The sequence below is a fragment of the Emydura macquarii genome, unplaced genomic scaffold (assembly GCF_026122565.2).
Source record: "Emydura macquarii macquarii isolate MOO-44397 ecotype Brisbane River unplaced genomic scaffold, CSIRO-AGI_Emac_v2 contig_587, whole genome shotgun sequence".
NCBI classification, from domain to species: domain Eukaryota; kingdom Metazoa; phylum Chordata; order Testudines; family Chelidae; genus Emydura; species Emydura macquarii.
Genome location: NW_027130724.1, coordinates 9,854,842 through 9,878,195, shown reverse-complemented (window position 1 = coordinate 9,878,195; position 23,354 = coordinate 9,854,842). Strand labels below are relative to the sequence as shown.

The 23,354-nt window shown below is 42.0% G+C and overlaps 1 long non-coding RNA gene across 2 annotated transcripts in view; it reads left to right on the top strand.

The window, feature by feature from the left end:
- Window positions 1-1,089: 1,089 nt before the first annotated feature.
- The window catches only part of LOC137147991 (uncharacterized), a 54,111-nt gene continuing 31,846 nt past the window's right edge, over window positions 1,090-23,354 (top strand). For both annotated transcript variants that reach the window (XR_010918412.1, XR_010918411.1), the window contains exon 1: window positions 1,090-1,217. This is a non-coding gene — a long non-coding RNA (uncharacterized lncRNA). The remainder of the gene's footprint in view (window positions 1,218-23,354) is intronic.

Sequence of the window (23,354 nt, the reverse complement as noted above, 5' to 3'; positions counted from 1 at the left end):
GGGTTGGTTGGTTTTAATGCTAATGTGGAATCATGTGTCTGCTTGTAAAAAATTGGTTTTAGTCCACTGAACAAAAAATAATTGAAGGAACCGATGGGTTAAAAATCATACTTAAGAAAACAAATGAGCTATGTTTTTAGTCATGATCTAAATTAAAACAAATGAAATAATTTTTTTTTTAAATCTTATATTAGACTATTCAGTTTATTTTCTCTTATTTTTCTTAAGTACAGGGGGCATGTAATCCTGAGCATGAAGGCAGATGATAGAAATCCCATAGAGTTTGCCATCTTTGAAGATTCTTTAGGAAGCCAGTGTTAAGCATAAAACAAGGTTTGTAGGAAAAACATGCTGTCTTGTGTTCACAAAAATCTAAAAAGGAGTGGATAATGGAGAGCAAATAAGTTACTTATTTCTGTTTTTTTCTGTTTGCAGTTTGTCTGCAAGTGGCTTAAATTTTATGTTCAAACTTATTTGATGAATAAAAATAGTTTTGGATTTTTTGGGGGGGTTTGTTTTTATTTTTGTTTTTGTCAGTAGATCATTGTGTCTACTTGGTATTTGAAATCTAAATTTTTTTTCCTGAGCTTCATTGTTGCTAAGCAAACGTGCATGGAAAAAGTAGGCTCCCAGCTCAGATAGAAATTATTATAAATGTTTAGAAAGGAAAAACTGAACAAGGAATAAAAATGTATATTCACACTATGTCCCCCTTTTAATATAAACATTGTTAAGTGCATAGTTATGGAACTAATGATTTGTTCAGAAGAGTCAATTATTGTATTGCTTGTTTTTAGCATGCTGTTATTTTACTCAATGATGTAGAGTCTTAGATACTTCACACACACCAATAAAAATAATTATTCAATGGAAAGCAAAAAATAGACCTAAAAATGTTGCGAGGGAAGTCAATCAATGTGCTCCCCTCTTTCCATCTGTTTCCTTAACAATCACCTCAAATGTAGCCTTCATGGCCCAGATCTTCAGCTGATATCAATGAACTCCACTGAAGCTGCAGATCTGGCCCCTTATGTGTGACTTGCTCCAATCTCATTCTGGCTGTTGATGTGGCATGTTTTAGTTGGCTCCCCTGGCTGCAGCAATGGAAATGTTTCAGAAGCTGTGGTTTTACCTGTGTTTCTAGCTGGGTTTGCATCTGTTGTCAGTCCTGGGTGAAGATCAGATGGGTTTTTCGGGAGCTTTCTGCCAAACGAAAGGTAATGAGTATAAAAACTGAGGACGGAGTGTCAGGAGGAGGTGTGTGGGGTGGGAGGTGTGCCAGAAGAGCGAACCTTTTGCTTCAACTGTAGTTTTTAGACCACCTCTGATCACAGGAGACAAGGAACTTTATAGAGTCTGCTCTGGTAAACACAAGAAGTGACATTTTATCTCCAGTCAAGTGAGGATATGATACAATTCAAAGCAACATAAAGTTCTTGGTCTGGGTCTTGGATCATTGATAGTTGTCAGAGTCCTAGCCTAGTTCTTAGCTCAAGTTCCACGGATGAGTCAGGGGCCCAGTTTCAGGTTCCACAGAGGTTTTCTTTATTAGCAGTTTCGTAGCAGTCCAGCAATACAGTGTGATAATGTTTCCACCTACCATAAGTAGGTGCAGTGGACTCCCACCTGTCTGTTCAGATCCTAAAAAGAGGCATGGGGAGGAGAGTATGAAACACTGGGGACTCTATATATCACAGTTCACTTCACTGCTATCCTCTAGCCGGGAACTCTTAAGAAAGAGAAGTTATAGGTCCCACCTTCCTCATTAAAGGTTCATGCCTCCTTGTATTTTAAAAAAATTGATCCTCACAGCAAGAGAGTAGGAATCAATTTAATATCACGAACAGTAGAGTAGAAGCTGATCTGTGCTGTCTTTTAATGCTCTCCTATGTTACAAAAGCAAAGGGGCAGTTGATAATATTATTAGCAGGTAAGTTTAAGATAAATGAAAGCAAATACTACTTAGCACAACTGGAGGTATTTTCCTGCCATACTGGCCTGGCCCAGCTCCTGTACCCTACTGTGACCACATAAAAAGGGCCTAGAAAAATCGCTTAGCTGGCTAGGGGAGAATCCCCCAGTGGAGACACTGTATCAAGCCCCTATAGAAGTCATATGCAGAACTCCTTGCAAGCCCAAGTGTGAGGAGAATGCCAGGTCGCAGGTCTGGGGCTGGAGGAACATGACTGGAATGGGATCAAAGCCCAGATCGCTGTGGAGATTCTGGGCAAACCTGACACCCATAGACAGTCGGGGATGGGTTTCTGTAACTTAGGCAACATAGGGCTGCCTAAATTCTCTGGGGATGAAGAAGGCATACCAGCCCTTGGCACAGGACCGAATCAGACAGGTGCACCGGTGGCTTAAAGCTAACTTAGCTCCACTCCTCCACTTTATGCTTGCTTCCAAGAGGCACAGCACACAATGGTGCCAGTGTGTTGCTAGCCTATGCAATTAAATGTCAGAGGAAATAATAGGGTCAGGTTTGAAGAAATGCTAGCTAGTTCTCTGTCTCATTTAACATTTGCAGCTTATTTTATTGATAGACATTTCAGAGATGTAATTCTGCATGCTAGATAAGGGTAAACAAATGTCATGGTCACAGCAGAAGCTGATCGTCTCATGGGTCAGGAAGGAATTTTTCTCTCCACCTGCACAACATTGTGTAACAAGTATGGTAGAGCCATGTGTTAACCTTCCTGTGAAGGCCATTGCTGGAGGCAAGATACAGACTTGAGGGACTAGTGATGTGAAATGGGATGGCGAATCTGGTGTATCTATGTTTAAATGGTTATAGGGTTCAAAGCTCAGGCTCTTTCAAATCTGCAAAACAAAGCACTTGCACAAACAATTGTATTCAAAGTACAAACAAAAAGACTGCACTGCACTCCATTCATTTGCCTCGTGGATTTTGCTTAGTGTCATGCACCTTGCAACCAAACTCAAACTTGGCATCACTACACAGGCTTCGGGAGAAATTTTACAAACGTTGAAATGAAAAAATGACTAGAATTGCAGATTGCAAATTAGCTTGTCTCTAACAAGTGAGAGAGTTTTGGCAGCAATCATGCTAAACAGGGATTTTCCAAGCTTGGCTGCTAACATGAGATTCCTTGTTTAGGATCACATTGCTTGTAGATTACAAAATTGGCCATAGAATAGACACACTGCTCAAATGACAGATTTGTCCAACCTGTGCTGTATTACAGGAAACTGGGCCTTGTTTTGTAAACCAGAGCTAATATTTTCCATCTGTAACCATGTACAAGATTGATGAAGGACATAAAGAATATTCTGCAGTGGAGAGTGACTGAAAGGGAAGTCACAAGGCACCAAAAACAGAAAAGGACAATATTATGTTTCATTTCTATTTGGTTTTATTTCTTCCTTTAGCATGTGGTGTTCCGAGCATCAATATTTTTCTCTCTAGAAACCTACATCTCGGAACACAAACAAATCAGAGCAGCTACCAAAAAACCCACAAAACGAAACAAAAACAAAACCTGATCATCCAGAGAGGCTTTCATGGACTCTGCTGCACTTTAAGAAACAATTTAGTATTTAGCAGTCAGTTTTGACATTTTGCCCAATAACAGATGCAATGCCTTTTCATGGGAATGTTGCAAAGAAGGATCAATTGTGATTTCCTTCCCCCTCCAGGATAGTACTAGCATTGCCAAAACTGATTTCTTCCCTAGTTTGCTCAAATACGTACATTTTGTTCAGAAAACCCCAAAGCTCCATTGTACATTGCAAAATAAATCTGGAAACAAGGAGGAACTTCCTGGTTCTCTTGGGACGTATGAGCATGGTGCCATCCCTTAGCAAGTGCTCTCCTCCTTCCACCCAGGAACATTTCCCCCTCTATTAAAATTATTAAACATTTACATTATGGTAGCACCAAAAGGCCCCAGTGAGGATTGGGGCTCTAGCTTAGGTCAGTATATGGCCCCCATCACTGTAGTATGTGAGCACTTCACAATCTTAAATGTATTTAACCTCACAACACCCCTATAAGGTAGAGAATTGCTATTATCCCCATTTTACTGGTGAGGCTCTGAGGCACAGAGAAGCTACATGACTTGCTAATGGTCATACTGGAAGTCTATGACAGCAAGGACTTGAATCAGATCTCTGAAGTCTCAGGCTAGGATCCTAACTACCACATGACCCGCTTTCCTCTTCTGCACCAAGTGTTATAGACCCCACCCCTTTGGGTGTGTATATATTTAGACTTTCTAAGGTTCTCAGCTACCAGGATATGTTTGTTATAAATACTGAGATACATACCTTGCTTGCAATTTAATACTTATTAAATATCTAATTATTTTTTGAAGCGTGAGGAATAAAAAGAGGGGCCCAACTTACTTTCTCATCTGTATTCTTCTTATTCATCATTTGCATTGTGGTAGCACTAGGAGCACCAGTGGACCAAGACTCCATTGTGGTAGGTGCTGTACAAACAGAGAAGAAAGATAGCCCCGTCCCAAAGCGCTTACAGTCACATTCTCTCCTATGCAACTCTCGAATGAACTAAACATCATTTTCTATATAGAAGTGTTTCCAGGCTTCTGATCACTCTAGTCATCTATCTCTGAACCACTCTATACCTTTTTTTCAGACAGGCTGTCCAGGAATGAACACCGTATTCCAGGTCAGGGCCCACTATTGATTTGTACAATGACATTTAAATATTTTCAGTGTGTTATCTAATCCTTTGCTTATGTAGCCTAACATTATGTTTACCCCTTTTTTTTTTTTTTTTTTTTAAAACCACTCCTGCACACTGAATAGAGGTCAGACCTGAACTGCCCACAATGAGGCTCCGCTCTTTTTCCTGAATGAGTGCAGTTAATTTAGAATCTGCCTACATGAGTAGTTTAAATTATTCTTTCTGAAGGGCATTGCTTTGCACTTTTAGCAGTGTTGCATTTCATGCTGTCCTCCATTTAGTTTTGCTCTCGCCTTCTTACAAATGCCCTTAACATTAAGCATAACTGTTGTTGCTTAAATTCATTTGGAGGTTTTGTTGTTGTTTCTTAAACCCAAAGTAAAGCATGCCCTTTGGAAGCTACCATTAGATTTGCCTGAATGCCTCAGATCTACATCCTTTATGCTTGCGTGACATGTGGTGGAGGTACAGATTATGGAAGGAGCCATCTCCAGTGACGATGACTCCTCCTTTCCCCCATAACTGGAGTCTGCAGAGCCTTTGCAGAGTAATTCTGCATGTCAGGAGAAGGTGACAGGGTGTGGGATTCAGGGACAACCATTCCTTGCAGCATATCTTATGAATTTGCGTATTCCTGGAAAGATTAACAAGAGTTAGTGCTGTTTCTTAGTTTTTCTCTCCTTTACAGCAGTGGCTAGAGCCCCCACTGTGCTAGGCACTTCAGGAACACACATTCAGAGCTAGTTCCTACCCTAGAAAGCTTATGATCTAAATAGACAATGGGTTAAGTGACTTGCCCAAAGTGACAGAGCAGGTCAAGGGCAGAATCAGGAATAGAACCCAGGTCTCCTGGTCTAACGCCCTACCCAGTAGACCACACTCACTCTCCAAAATAAGGTATGTGTTATATGGGCAGATAACTAATGATCACGTAGATGCCATGGAGAAGGCTAAAAAGCAATGCAGAGAGGGACCCAGGATTTACTGGGGTAGAGGCTGGTTTCTCCAGGGAGTCTAATAATCTGGTGTATTTCAGGTTGCCCCCTCTGTGAACACAGAAACCCCTTCAAATGAAGGGAGGATGTGGAAGTTCTATGAGGAGAACCTTGGCCAGTCCTTAATGAACTCAATGGCACAGCTAACAACAGTAAAACTAGGCACATGTTTGCAGGATCAAAGCCATTGTTTGACAGATGGTCATTATTATTATTATTATTATTATTATTAAGAGAATAAAAGCACTAGGAAGCCCCAGTTTGTAATTTAAAAGCCAAAATTTTAGGAACAAAAACTTGAATGTAAAGAGCCACAAAAGGGAAGAATGGGTTAAAAAAGTTGGCAATGGACAACAAACTGCACAAGGATGGAAACCTTGCCAATGTGAGTCTTCCAAAGAGCAGAGGCAGCATACCTAGTATGTGATGGTGCTCTTGTGCTGCACAGATGTCCAAAATATTTCACACTTATGCAAGGGGATCCTTAAAAGCATAGAATTTGGCTTAAATTCTGTCTTCCAGACTGTGGACTCTGGAGCAGTCATAAGAGTGTGTCTTAACCAAAGTGTAAAAAGTACACTATATTTAAATTAAGTAGTCCATTGCTCACATGCACTGATTAACCGGCTGATTTCAGAAAACCTACAAGAGTTTCTGAAATAGCTGCATTTAGTGGGTTTACAGGATAGGAGCATCTTGCACTGATTTCTACTTCGGAAGTCCTACTGCCGTGACACCAGTCTAAGGTCAGGCCCTAACCAAGTGTCTTAAACACATGCATAAAATGTTGTTAAAAGTATGTCCTGTGGATGTAGATTAATGATTGAGTTGACCGCAAAATTTCATTTAGAAAGCGTGTATTTTTAGCTATCAAGAGAAGAAATCTAATTTTCTTTTAATGATTCAACAACTATAAAATAGCCATATTCAAGCAAAAATGTTAGTTCCAAATGAAATTGATTCCCAGCATAGTATGACAAATTTTCTCCTGGAACAAACCTTTCCAGTGATGTTATAATCTATTGAAAACTGGGGTTATATAACAGAAATGTTGGCAGATTCTTAGATGGAGCATTTCTAGAGGGTGCCACTTTAAAAAAAAATCATCCTACCTAAACTAATCACAGTGCATTTAATGTTTGATGAAAAATCAGAGATGACTCCTTCTTTATTCTTGCTGGTTGACATTAAAGAGTGTTTATAATTTAGGTATTAGAATTGCATCGCAGTTGCCAAAAGTGAGATCCCTACAGCTGTTTCATCTAATCATTTTCAGTCCATTTAATCTCCCTCTGTAGTCTCTGTTCCTGCCTTCCACCTCATCCATTGAGCAATATGTTGAAGATTTGTAAAGAAAACTATGTGATATTTTGAGAAGTCAACATTTCAACATCCTCTTGTTCTTGACTGTATTATTAATCAGAATACAGTAACCAAGCATTGAACGGCTGGCATGTTAGAGTCACAATATTAGATACCAGAATTGCTGAAGCGTTAAGGTGTTGGTCTTTAAGAAGATGCAATAGATGTAGGTTCAAAACTCACTTCTGGTAGAACTCTCCTTCACAACAAATTTTGGAAGGAATGTTAAATCTCACGCTTCAGGACTTAAGCCAATCTTTAATTGTCAGAGAAAAGGAGGAGCCGGGAGGGGGGACAGGATGTCAGAGAGATACACAAATGATCCCACATCTGCTTAGTGTGGGGATCTTATACCTTCTTCTGAAGTATCTAGTTTTTGCTCCTGTCAGAGACAGGATACTAGACTAGGTGAAACTCAGGTCTAATCCAGTCTGGCAATTCCTATGTTTCTAAATTATCAAACCCTGGCCAAACCAACCACTTTTGTTTTCTCTTTCTACAGCCACTCACTGGCTTTTGATTTTCTAAAACTTTGAATGATTTTAGTTTTCCTGGAAATGAGGTATTTGGCTTTTGGTAGAACGAGGCGAAAGCAAGTAACTCTTGATCATGTCATTCAGTTCTGCCAGTGGACTTCAGTTTCAATTCACCGGTGTTTGCACCTCCTAGAATTTTCCTTTGACATTTGCATTTCAGGGGTGCTTGAACCAAAGTGAAATTCAGATAAGCCTCCAACAGTGGGAGCTATATGTAAATATCTGAGGACAAAATTTGACCCTTTAATATAGCTTTTCACATTTCTTTTTCAAGAATGACTTCCTATGACTAAAGACTTAAACGGAACCAACCAGAACTATCTGGTTTTTAGAGCTGGTCTGTGAGGGGGCATGCCAAAAAGGGTTCATGGGTGGCTGTGGGTCTCCTTATCCCTACCCTCTTACACTTGCACTCACTCTCAGGAATCAAAGGGGCAGTTAAAAAGGGGAGAAGGACACCTCCCTTGCTGGCTAACCAGGGTTGTGAGGAAACCTAATTTCCTTTGCTCTCAGAGGGAAGGCCCAACCATGCAGTTCTGCCAGGCATGTGAGAAAGGTAGGCCTGGCGAGTTTGTTTTAAGACAATTTTTCTGTGCCTGATTATAAAACACTGTTGGCCTGCCTGGGAACTGCCTGAGGTGCCTGCTAAGACTCTTGCAAGGGATCCCTACCTGGCAGTGATATGGGGAACTCGCTCAATAAACTCTTTGGGGGGTTTTTTTGCACCCTGCTGGAGCCTGCCCTGTGGCTTGTCTGGAACCTGGAAGTGTGTGGGGTCACATAGCCAAATAGTTTAAACAGCTAACAAAAAAAACTTACTCATGGACCTGAGCTCTGTGTTTGATCTGTTGTTACTGTTGGGGTCTTATCTGTGAGTATTTGGTGACCACTGGATACTGGTTAAAATATCTATGAATTCTGATAGCTTCATTCATTTTAACATCTGCTAAAATGTCTTCTCTATATAAATCTCTCTAAATAGCATGTCTGCTCTAATCAATGATTATTCATCCAAAAATTTATGCTGTAAGTGTATCATTATTTGTATTACGCTAGCACTAGAGACCCCAACCAGAATTCTGGCCCCAGAGGGGCTCAATATCTAGTCAGAGTCTGCCCTTGCCCCCAAGAGCTTACCAGTCAGTTAAAAAATCTTCTGTTTAAAAGCAGGCAGCAGAAACATTGTGATATCCAAACACAGGATAGAATTGAAGAATAGTTGAAGTGACAGGGCAGACAGTGAAAGCTTACAAATAATTATAATATCTAAATAAACTGGTATCCCTTTGCGAGAGGCGCACACAAACAGGGACTATATGTTTTTACAAAAAATATTTCACAGCACATAATTTGAGTTTAAAACATAGTAGATTGTGTGAATCTGAGACCAATTCCTCTGAGCTCCGGAGTAATATTTCATCTGTTAATGTAAGGATACCTCTCTGCAAAGACTTGAGTGGTTTAGAACCTTCCAGGCCTTTGCAGTACCTTTACTGAGGTCATCTGAGCCTAGAACCTACCTAAAATGTGGGGGAAATACAGCGTCTGCATTAGTCTTAGCTTTTCTTTTTATGTTTCTAAATTTATGTGGTGCACACCGCACGTTTATTTTGCTGGTTTCTAGGCTAGATGCTGTGAAAGCATGAGTGCCTTTGTCTGAAGAAGAAGGAGTTAGGTTACTGGGGAACCTCAAAATGTGAAAGCTGACCTGCTAAAATGCCTTGCAGGAATTCACTGCAAAAGGTAATGCAGATAGTAGTGGTGCAAGAGGAATGTAGATAAACAATGTAGTTCATCATCCATCATTTCAAGATGCTGACAGGAGGAGCGTGGTCACAAGGCTTTTGTGGTGTTGCCATTTGGGGAAGGCTGTATCTGTCTTACAGCATATTTATTTGGGCTTGAACTGGGATGCCTCAGGGAGAAATCCATTGGTTATCTGCTCGGTCTCATAGGGCAAGCAGGTGCTAAGGGCTGGCGCGCTGACCACCTCAACTTGCACTTGTCTTCAATCTCACTCAGTCCTTCACTTTCCAATGCACACACCACCACTGTTATCCACAGACGAGACACATTAATAGGTCACGTCCTTCTATGTTGCTGTGGCTTGATCCTGCTCATTAACAGGCAATAAGGGACCAAGTGAGCTTTCCCAATTTTTGTGAGGAAAATATGACCATAGCCAGTAGAGTTAGTTTTCATGAAAGATGCTAGGTAGGATTCGGTAAAATATTTCCTCCCACAGACACAGACACACACCCCACCAAACTATGCCTGTTCGTGGATTCACAGAAATCTAGAGCTCCTCAATAAAAATTGGTATGAAAGTGGCTTTTCCCTATAAAGAAAACGGAAAACAGTTCATGCTAAATCTTCGTTACTTTTTCAAAATTTGAGCTGTGCTGATTTTATTGGTCATGCCTGTCTCATGGTCCTGCTTCCAGTGTTCTCTGATTGGCTGAGCTTACCGCTGTCTTCACTTTTCCCATAGTAGCCTGGGGGCTGATAAAGCCACAGAGTCGCTCACTTCACTAATTGTGCTAATGTCCCATTAACATGATGTGGCTAAAAAGCATAGGCAAAAGGGCCACTGGAAAAGACAACCAAGGAAGCAGCTGACCACCCCTTCAGCTTCCCTTGGGTGCTCATTCGTTTTCTCCAAGCTTGGCTTAGCCCAGCTCCTCATTCCATTTCCCTCATACAATGTTACAACTCGGAATGCCAGGGCACTGCTCACTGCAAGAAATCTTTTGGCAGTGTGACTAGATTGTGGCTAGCTCTGACATGTGGAGAAAAGGTCTTTGCTCCACATGCCTTGACACCCTGTGTGTGGGCTAGTCCCAAAGCCTGCTCTTGCCCTCCATGATGCAAGGATGAGGTGAATCCAGCTCTGGTAACATTGAGGGCTGGAGAGAGTTGAGGGCTGTGGTTCTGTCCTCTCCCCACACCAACCTGCATGGGGGAAGGACGTTCTGCACCCTTTTGAAGATTTTGTCTGTACCCATTCCTGTGCACTTCTGTTGCCAGAGATACAGGACTACCCTAGACACAGCCTCGAAGGCCGGATAGAAGGGCACAGAGTGCTACTGCATTACTACACAGCAGGCTGTGCCCCTCTATTGTCATGTATGCAGGACATCAAGCATGCTACGTTTGAACACATTTAAAGAAACAACATCCAGGTTTGTGTGTTCCACTTCACGTGTGGGAGCAGTAGAGGGGTAGTGCAGCGGGGATGGTGGGGGATTGGCTACTACTGGACTGGATCTACGGATGCTGGAAGGAAAATACTAATGATGAAGGCTATAATAAAAATGAAAAGCAACTTTGAGTGTTCAGAGCGTGTTCATGCAGAGAGAGGGGAAGGGAGGAGATCATGGTCAACTTCCTAAACACTTTCACTGATATTTCTTACCTCTTCTGTTTCCTACTCCCCTTCCCTTCTCACATACATTGGCCTGGGTTGAAGTTCTGTCACTGACTGTCCAGGTCCATATGTGCAATCCCATGACCAGCACCTCTGGCTTTTTATAATCTGTGCCATTAAAGGATCTTTTTCAACACCGGCATGGCTAGAGTATGCTTAGCATCGTTGATCAGAGGAACAGTCATTCTATAAACTAATATGATTCTCTGTCCTTTTGGCCAATTCTAAAAGATTCCATTTTTGCTAGTGGAAATGGAAGTTTGGCTTGTGACAACAGCTTGCAAAACTGCATCCGCTGTGACTCTTCCCTTTTTTTTATAACATCAAAATTTGCTTACCTGAGGTGAAATTTAATCCCTATAGAGAGGGCAGGGATGAGGCCCATGTAAGCCCTATGCTTCGGTGGTGAATAGATCTCATGCTGGATTCTGTGCAGGCACCACTTTTAAGCCTAACTGAACAGTGCTGTTTCTGCACAAGCCAGGTAGTTCTTTAATCTTTGCTCCTTTATAATTTCTGTTCTAATGTCTAAGGCCCACATTCTGAAGTCCTTAATCCATCAGAACGCCTACTGAGCATAGAATATGGCTCTCATTTCTTGCTCAACTATCACATTGGCACTAAGATGCTATTTCTAACACCTGAATACAGGCACACAAGTAAGATTTACTGGGAAAGAGTTACGAAGGTTTGGTGGGAGTTAAGTGCCTGAATAGCTTGAACAATCTTGGCCTAATGGACTAAAGGTGCAGATAAGCACCTAGTGGCATATACAAAAACAGGTTAGGCGTCTAACTACATTTTACCCCATTGGGAGTTAGGCACTTAACCTGCTTAGGGGTGTTGTAAATTCCATTAAGTACCTATCTGTGTGCTAGGTGCCAAAGAATATTCTTTAAATCTGGCCCTCTGGCCCTGCTGAGACTAGTACTGGAAGCGGAACACTTGTCAAGGTGTTGCCTGGCTTTGTGTTGATTTACTAAAGAGTAATGAAACAAAGAGCATAATTATGTGGTTACACATAAAGGGCCAGATTCTGGCAGCCACTCCTGTCTCATTGCCCCCTTTTCTGGTAATGCAAAAGTCAATTTAGCTGGCTGGTGAAAGGAAATTTGTAGGCAGCTCTACCATGCCCTTTTTTTTAGCATTTGTGGGGATGGCCAAGCAAAGTTCAGCTGCTGGAACAGCCCCTTGGGACCAGAGACAGTTGAGCACAAATCTGAGCAGCCATTAAACTCCACTAATTTCAGAGACTGGGTTGATCCCCACCTAGCCCAAGGCTTAAGGGGGGTGCGGTGGCTTAAAGCCACCCTTCCCCTTCCATCCCCCTGTTTTGAGAATCTGGTCCTTAGCAATTTTAATCCACATTTGTACCGTGGATCAAATTTCTCCCTGGTGTCTGGAGACTTGTGAGGGCTGAGTGTGGTCTGTTTTGTTCCAATCTGCATGCAGGGCGTTTCATTTACCCTTTCATCACTTCAGGGTACATGTTTAGAAAAAACATGCAAATGTCTGAAAATTCATATCACCATACTGCCCCAAGCCTCAGCAACAAGGAGAATCTTTCACTAGTTTGCCTCACTTGGTTGTAAACCTTTAAAAATACCACAACTAAGACCCTGGGTGAAGCAGAAGATTAATTTCTATACCACCTGGCAGCAAGCTATGGATTAGGCTGATGTCCTTAATGTGGGTCTAATGTTCTATGAACACAATACTCAAGTACCCAAACAACTGGCCTCTTGTTCAAACAATGAGATTATTGGTCTTGTTAGCCAACACTCTTAAATTTTCATTTTTTTCCTGGTATGCAACCTCGTGTGATGTGGAGAATTGCTTCAGTGAAGAGAGACTGTAAACCTGTTCAATTAAAGCAACTTATCAGAGCCAGCTGTTAAGGCCGCATGAATGCCAGTGGTTTCAGCAAAGTAAATAAGGCAGGCACACACTTTGCCCTTGGCATGGATACAACGATTTGCCCCTTTTTTCCCCTCTTACAAAAGGGAGTCTTTGTTCAATACTAATCATTAGCAAAAATAAGAGCAATGCAAAGCTCAGCATGTGAAGGGTGCAGAAAGACACAGTCTGCCACAGATAACAATAAGATCTCTACATATGATTCTAGTAAGTACTTACCGTGTGTAATGCTGTACAATACCAGGTTCTCTTACCCCAATAGCATTTTCCTTGGAAGTTCTGTGTGCTTACCTCCCACACGGAAAACCACATGCACTATGCTTGCAGTTCCAAGAAATAGATGAACATAGTTTTGATGTGACTGTTCATACACTGAAAGAATATACGCACAATCCATTGTGACTACTCTGCAGACACCATGATCCTCACATACTATAAAGGGAAGACACCCATGCTGATTCTTCTAGCTCTGCTCTAGCAGCTCTTTTTGATACAGTTGACCATCCGGGTTTCGTGACCGCCTGTTGTGCTTATCTGGGGTTGTTGGAATTGCTCGGGTGGCTCAAATTCTTCCCTATTAAGAGGTAGTGTTGGGTGGGTGTTCAGTTACACCCCAGGTACTCTCTCATGGGATCCTATCTACTTGCCCACTGGTCAGTGTCTATGTGAGGCCAGAGTTGTGAGGGGAAAGGGACTGCAAGGTCTTCACTAGCCTGATGATACTTCGCTCTGTACATCAGCCCACCTGGCTGGTGCCGTTTAGAACTTACCCAGCATCCGATTAAGAGTACGCCTTGGATGAAAGCTAACGGACTGAGGCTTGGTCCAGACAAGAGGGAGACAATATGGGTAGGTTGGCACAAACAACAAGAAGAAATGGTGGGCATAATATCAGGCCTTAAGAGGAATGTGCTTGTCACTGGTTACTCAGTGTTCACACTCTAGATATCATGTTAGTCACTAAGCTGCTCCTGGATGCACAGATAGCAGCTGTGGCCCAGAGTGAGTCTTTCCCCCTCCCCCCATGCACCTGTCATGAAGAAGGAAAAGGGAAGGGGGCAGCAGCAGCATTTTTTTTCCCCCAGTGGAGGGCTTTACTACAGTTGATCTGTCACCTTGAGATTAGACTAATGTAATAACCTTCCTGTGGGGCTAAACCTCAAGATAATTCAGAGACTTCAGCTAGTGCAGAATGCAGCTACTTGTTTATTAAGCAGAATCTCATGTCAGGGTTATTATTACTGTTGTTATTTATATTACAGTAGCACAACTGAGATTGCGGGCCTATTGTGTTAAGTGGTTACAAACATCATAAAATGCAGTCCCTGCCTCTAAGAGCTTACAAGCTAAACGAACAAGGCAGACAGAGGTTGGGAGAAAGGAAAGAGAATATTGTATTGACACCCCCATTTTACAGATAGAGAGCTGAGGCACAGACAGATTATGCCCAAAGAAGTCTGGGGAATAAAGTCTAATGCCAGTACTTTAACCACAAGAACATCCCTCCTCTAGTAAATGCTGCCTCAATAGCACTTGACACTATCCACCTATAAGTTTACAAAGCTAAACAGTTAGTTTTGACATATAAAGTCCTCAAAGAGTTGGTCCTTGGTTACGTGAGGGGCACATCCCTGCTACTATGCAATCCTGTACAGTTGCAATCAATGAGGTAACTGAGTTGTTAGTCCCTACATTTAAATGTAGGAGTGGATCGCAGAGCATTTTCTGTGATGGACTGCCCTCTTGGTCCAGAATAGCCCAACCTTATTGACCTACACTGACCTACATATCTCTTTTCTTTGTGGCTTGAGAGAAATTGAGGAGAATTCATTATCAACTGGTTCAATGTTGTTGTTTTGTAAGTGATGGCTGTTTAACTGAACTAGATTGACTTTGATCTGCTTGATTCTGGGTTAATTGGGTATCATTTATATATCAACACCAAGGATTTGAGAGAGGTGATTTTGCACATCAAATTTTTTTTAAAGAAAAGATACTGCACAGTACCAAATCTACTGTGCACAGCTGACTTCCATACACTACAGTTAAAATTGCATATTTTTTTAAACAATTGTGGACCATTTCTTCAGATGGTTTAAATCTGGGAGTAGCTCCACTGAAGTAATTGGAACTAATAGTTTACACCCCCTGAAGATATGGCCCTGTATTTTTAGATGCTGTTTCAAATCATATTCAAAACAGGTAAATATTCAACAGCACTTAAGTAATTTAGGAGCCAAAGTCCCACTGACTTTCAATAGGGTTTAGGCTCCCAAGACTATGTCTACACTGTGATAAAAGACCCACAGCTAGCTCAAATCAACTGACTCAGGCAGTGGGACTATAAAATTGCAGCATAGATGTTTGGGCTGGAGCCTGGGCTCTGAGACCCTCCCACTTTGTGGGGTCTCAGAATCCACTCTCCAGGCCAAGCCCCGATATCTACACTGCAGTTTTATAGCCCTGCAGCCTGAGTCAGCTGACCTGGGCTCTGAGACTCCGTGATCTGGATTTTTTTATCCCAGTGTAGACACACCCTAGATTGCTTCTGAAACTCTTAGCCATTCTGCATAATACCTGTGTGTCCACACATGCCATATTTAAAGCAAGGCACTGATTTTCAAAGTGTCTTTTTAATATTCTGTTTAAAATAGAAGATACCCACTACACTTACTCAATTTGTATGACTACACTGGATTCTTTAGGGGGCTGGGGGTGTGTGTGTGCGCGTGCGTGCGTACATACACACACACACACATTAGATACAGAAAGAATATCAGAGAAGCAAGTTCACCCCATCAGCATGCTTCAATCCTAACTTGTACGGTGGGATATTTCGATATCCATATCAATTTCTATTGTTGGTATCTCTCTGGTGAAGAGAGTACCAATTACGCTGGTGGTTCTAGTGATGCAATTCTATCCATTAGTCTTAGGTGTTTGTTTTTAGAATTAGTTATACCTGTATAAAAAAATCTAAGGACTTTTTAATGCAGAATCAGGCTATGATCTGGTGCAGATGCTTTCTTCTTGTTAGAAAGAGAAAAAACACTGAAGTCCAGATTCTGCTACCTTCGCTCTCACTGAGAAGTACTTTGCTCCGCAGGTGGTCCCATCTATTTCAATGGAGTAAGGTACTACTCCACATGAGTAAGTGTGGTAGAACCAGGCATTTAATGTCTTTCATGTACTGAACTAGGTTTGACTGCTTACAACAATGAGGCCACAGTCAGCACAGCTCCAGTATGAGACAAGAACTTTGCTTTACAATCACTTGGAAAAAAGTTCAAGTCTCCAAAAGAGCCACTGGGGATTCTGGCAATCTCTTGTTGCAAAGCCGTCAGACTGGCTGGCACCCCAAAAGTAGCTTCTTCATCCCAAAGACAGCTGCAGTGTGTGCATGACGACACACTTTGCCAGTCAGGAGTGAGCTGGATGAAATCTGTCAGAGCACGCCCAGAGAAGTCAAATGCCAGATCCAGGGGGCCAGCTGCCTGATGACAGTAAACACCATTCCAGGCGCAGTAGGGTTGGGGGAGGGGAATACCCTCTCTAAATTCAAGTAAGAGATTACTGTCTAACACAAGGCAGAGATGCATTATAAATCACACCTGCACTAGAACTCACCCAGGGTGGCTTGTTGTCAAGTGACTGTGATAACTGCAATATGCAACGTGCATCGTGACTGAGAGGGGAGATGAATTATTTCACACAAAGATGGAGAAATGGTTAATTATCAAGCTCTATCAGCTTCCTCAGAGGCTGCTCAATGATGTTCCAAAGAAATAGAACATGCAATGACAATCCCTGGAATTTGAAAGGGATCAGAGAAATGAAGCAGGATGTTTCATGTAAGACCTAGCATGGACTATTCTGTCAAAGTGCCAACATATGATAGGAGTTCTTTTCCATATAAGAAAGAGATGCGCGTGCATTGCCTTTAGATATGCGTAAAGGAAATGGCGATTGTGATAAAGTTGCAAAATGCATATGGATGGTCAAGCACCTGAGGAAATGGATCCTCTAATGCCCACATCCAAGTTTGGAAACTGAAGCCACAGATTGCTTACAAGCTAATGTGTTGCTCGGTGGTATGACAGTGACATCAGAAATATAACTCAGCCCAGAGGTATCCAGGTCAGGGACTGTCCCTTGCTATGTTTTTTTCACAGCACCTAGCACAATGGGTTTGCACTAGGATTGGGACTAGATGCTGCCGCAGATATAATTAATAGTTGACTTCAGTACATTGGTATACAACAAATCTATTGGTTAAAAAGTTGGGACTTTCAGACTATTATTTAGTTCCTGATCACTCAGGATAATGTGACACTTCTCTCACAAGTGAGTATGTTAAAGCTGAATTCCAGCGTGGGTAGTTAAATTCCACTTATCAGTGCTTTTGGTTATGTCTACAACACAATAAAACACCTGTGGCTGGTCCAGGTCAACTCACATGGACTCATAGGGCAAGGCTATAAAATGGCATTATGGCTGTTCAGGCTCCAGCTGGAGCCCAAACCCTGGGACCCCGCAAAGGGGGAGGGTTCCAGAGGCCAAACATTTATACTGCAATTTTATAGCCCCACGAGCCAAAGTCAGCTAGCATGGGCCAGCCACAGGTGTTTTACTGCAGTGTAGAGTTGGTTGGAAAATAGGGTTTTATTTCAGTGTACAGTTGGTTGGAAAATGGGTTTTTTTTTTCATGGAACATTTTGACTCTTCACTGAAAAACTGAACCTGTCAAAAGTTTTCAATTTTCATCCAAAAAGCTTTTGACACTCTTGAAATTTTCTGCAGAAAGTAAATTCTTTGGTTAATTGAAAGCCCAATTTTCTATTGAGAAACAGTTTCATTGAAAATTTTTCAGCCAGCCCTATAGCTCATGCACTTATCCAGATCTGTTTAACAGTATGCAAGAGTACCACATCCATTATGTTTTACCCCACAGGTAGCTGCATTTCAACGATGACAAACTGATGCCTATATTTTGTATATAACTTTATAAACTATAATAGAATAGTTTGTATATTGTGTATTATACAAACTATAATATAATATAGTTTGTAAAGCCATTGGGATAAAAGGTATAAATGTATGTTTTCATTAATATTATTGGAATTTCCAGCGGTTGACAATATGAAGAGTTCTACTCTCCAGTTTTTTTTGCACAGTGCAGAAAATACATTCATATGTATTTGTGCCTCATTTAAAATCTCCTGTGCACCTGCTTCTGTGTATGGCAGCCTGTACTCAATTCCCAGGTTTGTTTTTTGGGAGTCCCCAAGTCTTACACATGTCTATACAGTAGCTTGTAACTTTTTTTCAAATCTAGTTCCTAGAGTCTATGCCTATTAGAGAAGACCATATAGTAGTATTAAAGGATGCTGACAGCCTTTTGAAAGAGTCTGTCAGTTCTGAGGAGAAGTGAAGGTGTATGACCAGAAAAGACCGTTAGAACTCCCAAGTAGCACACCTGGACAGACCATCATGAGGATCATGAGAACAAATTGTGACTGAACTACAGCGCTGAGTGGAATTCAGGGTTACATGCAGAAATAATACCAATCAGTATCACTAAGCTTTAGAAACTAGCTTTTGAGAATATGACTAACAAATGATACCTCACTAGACTTATCAGAGTATGACTAACATACTCTAATACTTGTGTGCTGAGCATCTTGTGTGCATTCAGAAACTTCAGATGTTGTGTTACCAGACTCTCCTGTATGCAGAATAGTCATCAGTGAAGAAATGGTCAGAATGACTACAAGATTTTTGGAATTCCAATAGGAGAGGGTTTTTTGGATGTAACACAGCTACTTTGGCTGTTGTTATGGTGAATTTCTGTAAATAATTCACAGTCCTTTTTCGTAATTGTTCTCCTCCAAATGAACCCACAGCACACACGCTTAGAGCCCTATACGGATATAAATATGTGGAGCCCCATCTGATCCACATCCCCGAGAATAAAGTTCTATCCGACCAAAATCCACTCTCCCTCTTTTAGATGTATCCGCATCCATAACGCCAATCAGCTGTTTGGAGCCAGCCATCCCCCCATCAGCTGTTGAGGCCCTGCCATCCCAAACAGCTGATCAGCTGTTCAGCCCTGCCCGCCACCTGTCAGCTGATCAGCTGTTCCCATGGTGCCCCAGGCTGGCAGCTGCTCCAGCCCCGCCCCAGAAGTCCTGTAAGTCCCGAAAAGTCAATCCATGACCTATGTGACCACCTGAACTGCAATCTGCAAAAAATCTCTGGATGCGGACATCCACGGATATAAAGCAGATACCGTGGATTTGCAGGGCTCTACACATGATGACGGCAGTCAAGGGGCCAGATTCCATGCTGCACCTTTCAAGAGGTGCAAAAGAAGCAGGATGCTCCTGCCCCTCCCACTCTCATCCATGGTCCTGTTCCTGGAATGCCCCAACTGCCAGTTATGCAGAGTAAGACTGTGTGTATTAGCCCTGCACTGGAGAAACTTTGTAGCAGCAGAAAAGGGCCGTAGAAATGGTAAGAATCTGGCCCAATTGCTTTTGATGTATAGAACTCACTGCCTTTGGGGGGTTTGTACCCTGTTTCCTAACAGTCTGCCCTGAGGTTGGTAGCCACACTAATGAGCCACTGCAAGATCAGGGCTGGCTTTAGATTTTCTGTGGCCCAGGGCAGACACTAAGGAGTGGGCCCCCATGGAAGGTGCGTGCAATGGTCTCTGAGAGCGGAGCCAGCGCTGGGCGCAGAGGTGTTCACACTGACCCACAGGCTGGGTGGCCCATTGAGGTGCATAGGGGATGGAGGTGGTGCTCCTTCCCCGAGCCCTGCCGCCCCGGTGCTGAAGCATGTAATTGAACTTCCTGGGGCCCCCTGTGGCATGGGGCTGCAAACAATTGTCCTGTTTGCCACTCCCGAATGCTGGCTCTGTGCAGGACAGCTCGATATGCTGAACCCCAGGTGTTCAACAAGGCACAATAACGCTCACAATGGGTGGTAAGTCTCATTTAAAGAGGCAGCTGAATTCCATCACTAATAGTAAGTGTGCATGTTTAGCTTTTACTGTGGTATGTGGCTTCCATTGTCTGAGGCTTGGCATTTAGCTGTGCCCTAAGCCTTACCCTTGTCTATTGTAGTACTGTGCTGTGGACATGGGGACGAACTCTGATTTTAGTTACACTCCTGTAAATCCAGAATAACCTCATTGATTTCAAGGGAGCTGTTCTGAAGTTAAACAGTGTAAGAGCGCAATCTGGTCCATGAAATCCACTGTTTTGACCATCTGCTGTACATACCAGTGATACTGTGAACCCAACGTCCTGCTGCTTTCTTCAGGTCACAGATAACAGGTGAATACACACCCCCTCATTCCAATGTGAAACATGATTTCCGCTGAGGAAAACCTTGGATGTACCTATTGCTATAGTGTTAGCTACCATTTTTTGTGGAAAAAACAAACCATCAAGGCTATAGCTGCCTAAGCCTAGCTCAAGCGTTTATAACCCGGCTCCGCATCATGAGTTTATCAGAGGGGCACCTGGCGTATTTCTAAGGCATTGGTAATTTGAAATACATTTGTGGGTTGTAATACTTGGAAAAATTCAGAGAAGATAGAGCTGCTTGCCGGAGGTGTCTCCCCATTCTCATAGCTCATTCTTTAAAATAGCCTGTAGGATATTTTGAGATTTTCTTAGTAAACACTAAACCTACACTGCAGCTGCAAAGCCAATGGATCTATTTGCCTGACGAGTTCTTCTCTGTTTCTCCTTGGAGCAATCCCAAGGCAGAGACGAAGGTGAACAGTGGGGTGTCCCAAGGTCCCATACTGGAATTAATGGTCTGGAAAAGGAAGTCAGGAGGGTGGCAAACTATTATTTTTGTTTTTTCAAGACTAAAAGAGACTGAGGGATATGACACAACTACAGTGACTGGGCAGCACAATGGCAACTGAAATTCAGTGCCAAAAATGCAAGGAAATGCACATTTGAACGAACAATCTGAACTACTTGTACAATATTCTGCTTTAGCTGTAACCACCAAGGGAAAAAAGGCCTTGACTCATTAAGGCTGGCTTAATGAAGTATTTGCCCAATGTGCAAACAAAATGTCCCATACTTTAGACATCTTCAGAACAAAAATATTGACATTCTATACATTCATGCTACATGCTCACCTGTAGCACTGTTTTCAGTTATGGTTACCTTAGCACAGAAAAGAGAGCGCAGTAGCAAAACCAGTAGTTCAGAAATGGGCAAATTATAAGAGGATGTATGGCCTTGTTTGTTAAGACACTGGATAAAACCTCAGGAAATATGGGTTCAATTCCTGGTTTTGCCACAGACTTCTTGTGTGACTTGGGCAAGTTTCTTAATATATCTGTACCTCAGATGCCCATCACGTGTAAAAACAAGGATAGTAATGCTTCCTTTTTTTGGTCATGTCTATTTAGATTGTAAACTCTTAGTTCGTACAGCACCTAAAACAATGAGGTCCTGTGTGGTACTTAAACACTACTGTAATATAAATAATAAAGACACTTCCATATGAAGAGCGTCTGAGACATTCAGAATGTTTAGAGTAAACTAATAAGAAGGGAAATGATAGGAGTATATAAAATAACGGATGGCATACCAAAGTTGATAGGGTAAGTAGGAGTGCCCATTCTCATAATACAAGATCAAGGAGATATTGATCACTATTGCACCAGGACGACCTGTAATAGAAACAGTCACTTCAGGGTCTTTATCCAAAACTCTGCAGGAGCTAGGATTGGTCCTAGCTACCAAAGAGATCACTTCTTCCTCCATCACCATGATATCCCATTGTAACCATGTGACCAATTAACGCCTCGATGCCAATTGGACTAGGAGATTACAAGACTATCCTGATCCTGGTATGTACATTCTGGTTCACCCAAGAAGATCATGTGAGGTTTTAAATGAAAGCCAGGGTCACACTTGTCATTAATATTGTTGTGAAATGTATGTACGGATACTATGTAAGAAGTTATGTATGCATGCTGAAAATACATTCCTGGTCTGTATCCAGGCAGAGTTGGCACACTGGCTTTCTGCTCGACAAAAGATGTTTATTCACCTATCTCTGTCAGCATGTAACCTAAGCAGTGTAAGCCAACACAGCGAAGCCCTATTTACATACAAAGTCCACAAGGGGATGTAAAAACAGAGAAGAATTAATACTCAGGAAAAACAAGAGATGGTGAGTTTTACAGTCCCTGAGGACAATATGGGGATATAACTAGTCCAGATATAGTCCAGGGATATAAGTTGAAGGCAAGTAGACACCCTGTATCCTGCACCTAGGAAGTAAACGAACAGCACATTCTCATTAATGAAAATGGGATATCAGCCAGCCTTGGTTGAAACACTGCAGAGAACATTTGGGGCGATAAACTTCTTTAGGCAGAATGTCGGTGAAGTTTAGTCTTTAGAAATCATATTATGATTTTGTTTTGTATGTAACCTTTTTGTTTCCATTACCTTTACTCATTTTCTCTTGAATCTATTTCTCCCTCCCCCTGCTCACTATTAATACATTTATTATCAATCTCAGTACTGTGGTATTATACAAGGAACTGATCCTGAGATAAATTCCTCCAGCTGGTATGTACTATATTCCTTTGGGGACAGCAGACTTGGTATTTCCAAGAGTGTTTCATGGATAAGGGGCTGGACTTGACAGTGGAAAACTTCAAAGGGGTTCAGGGACTGGGGTGCACATTGTTAATCTGCAAGTCAGAGTAAGGGCTGGCATCACCCTACAGAGAGTTTTTGGGAGGCTAATGGTGTCATGGAGCTGACAGTCAGTTAAGAACCAGCAAGTCTGTCTCAGTGGGATAGGGGAGTAACAAAGTGACTCACAGACCCAGGAACTGTCCCAAACCCTATTGCACCAGAAAAAGGTGGACTAGAACATTAGCCAATATGGAGAAGGTCACAAGCGTAGGAAAGAGAGATACTCTGATACTATGGTGATGAGAGCCATATAAGTAGTTAGAGAGCTGCCCAACACAGGGTTTCTTGTAGTTTCCTGTGAAGCAACTGATACTGGCCACTATCAACACAAGATACTGGTCTAAATGGACCAGTGGCCTATGGCAGCTTCTGTGTCCCTATACTATACTATAGAAGTCTAGATATTAAGCAGCATTGTACATATGTTACCTTACAACAGTTTTGCAAATTGGATATATAGTAGTATGAACTATGGGAGTTTCTCATCCATCAGATTAGTTCCACATGTAAAATAAATCTTGAACATGACAACATTTACAATATTAAGAACCTTGGGTTTGGGACTGATTATGGGGGGGAAATATTAGTCATGCTAGTTGTGCACATGTTATCCTCCCCCTGTAACAAGCTATTACTAACTCCAGTCTCATAAATCCATGGGCTTAGTAACCTTTCAAAGGTTAAGAGGTCCAGTGC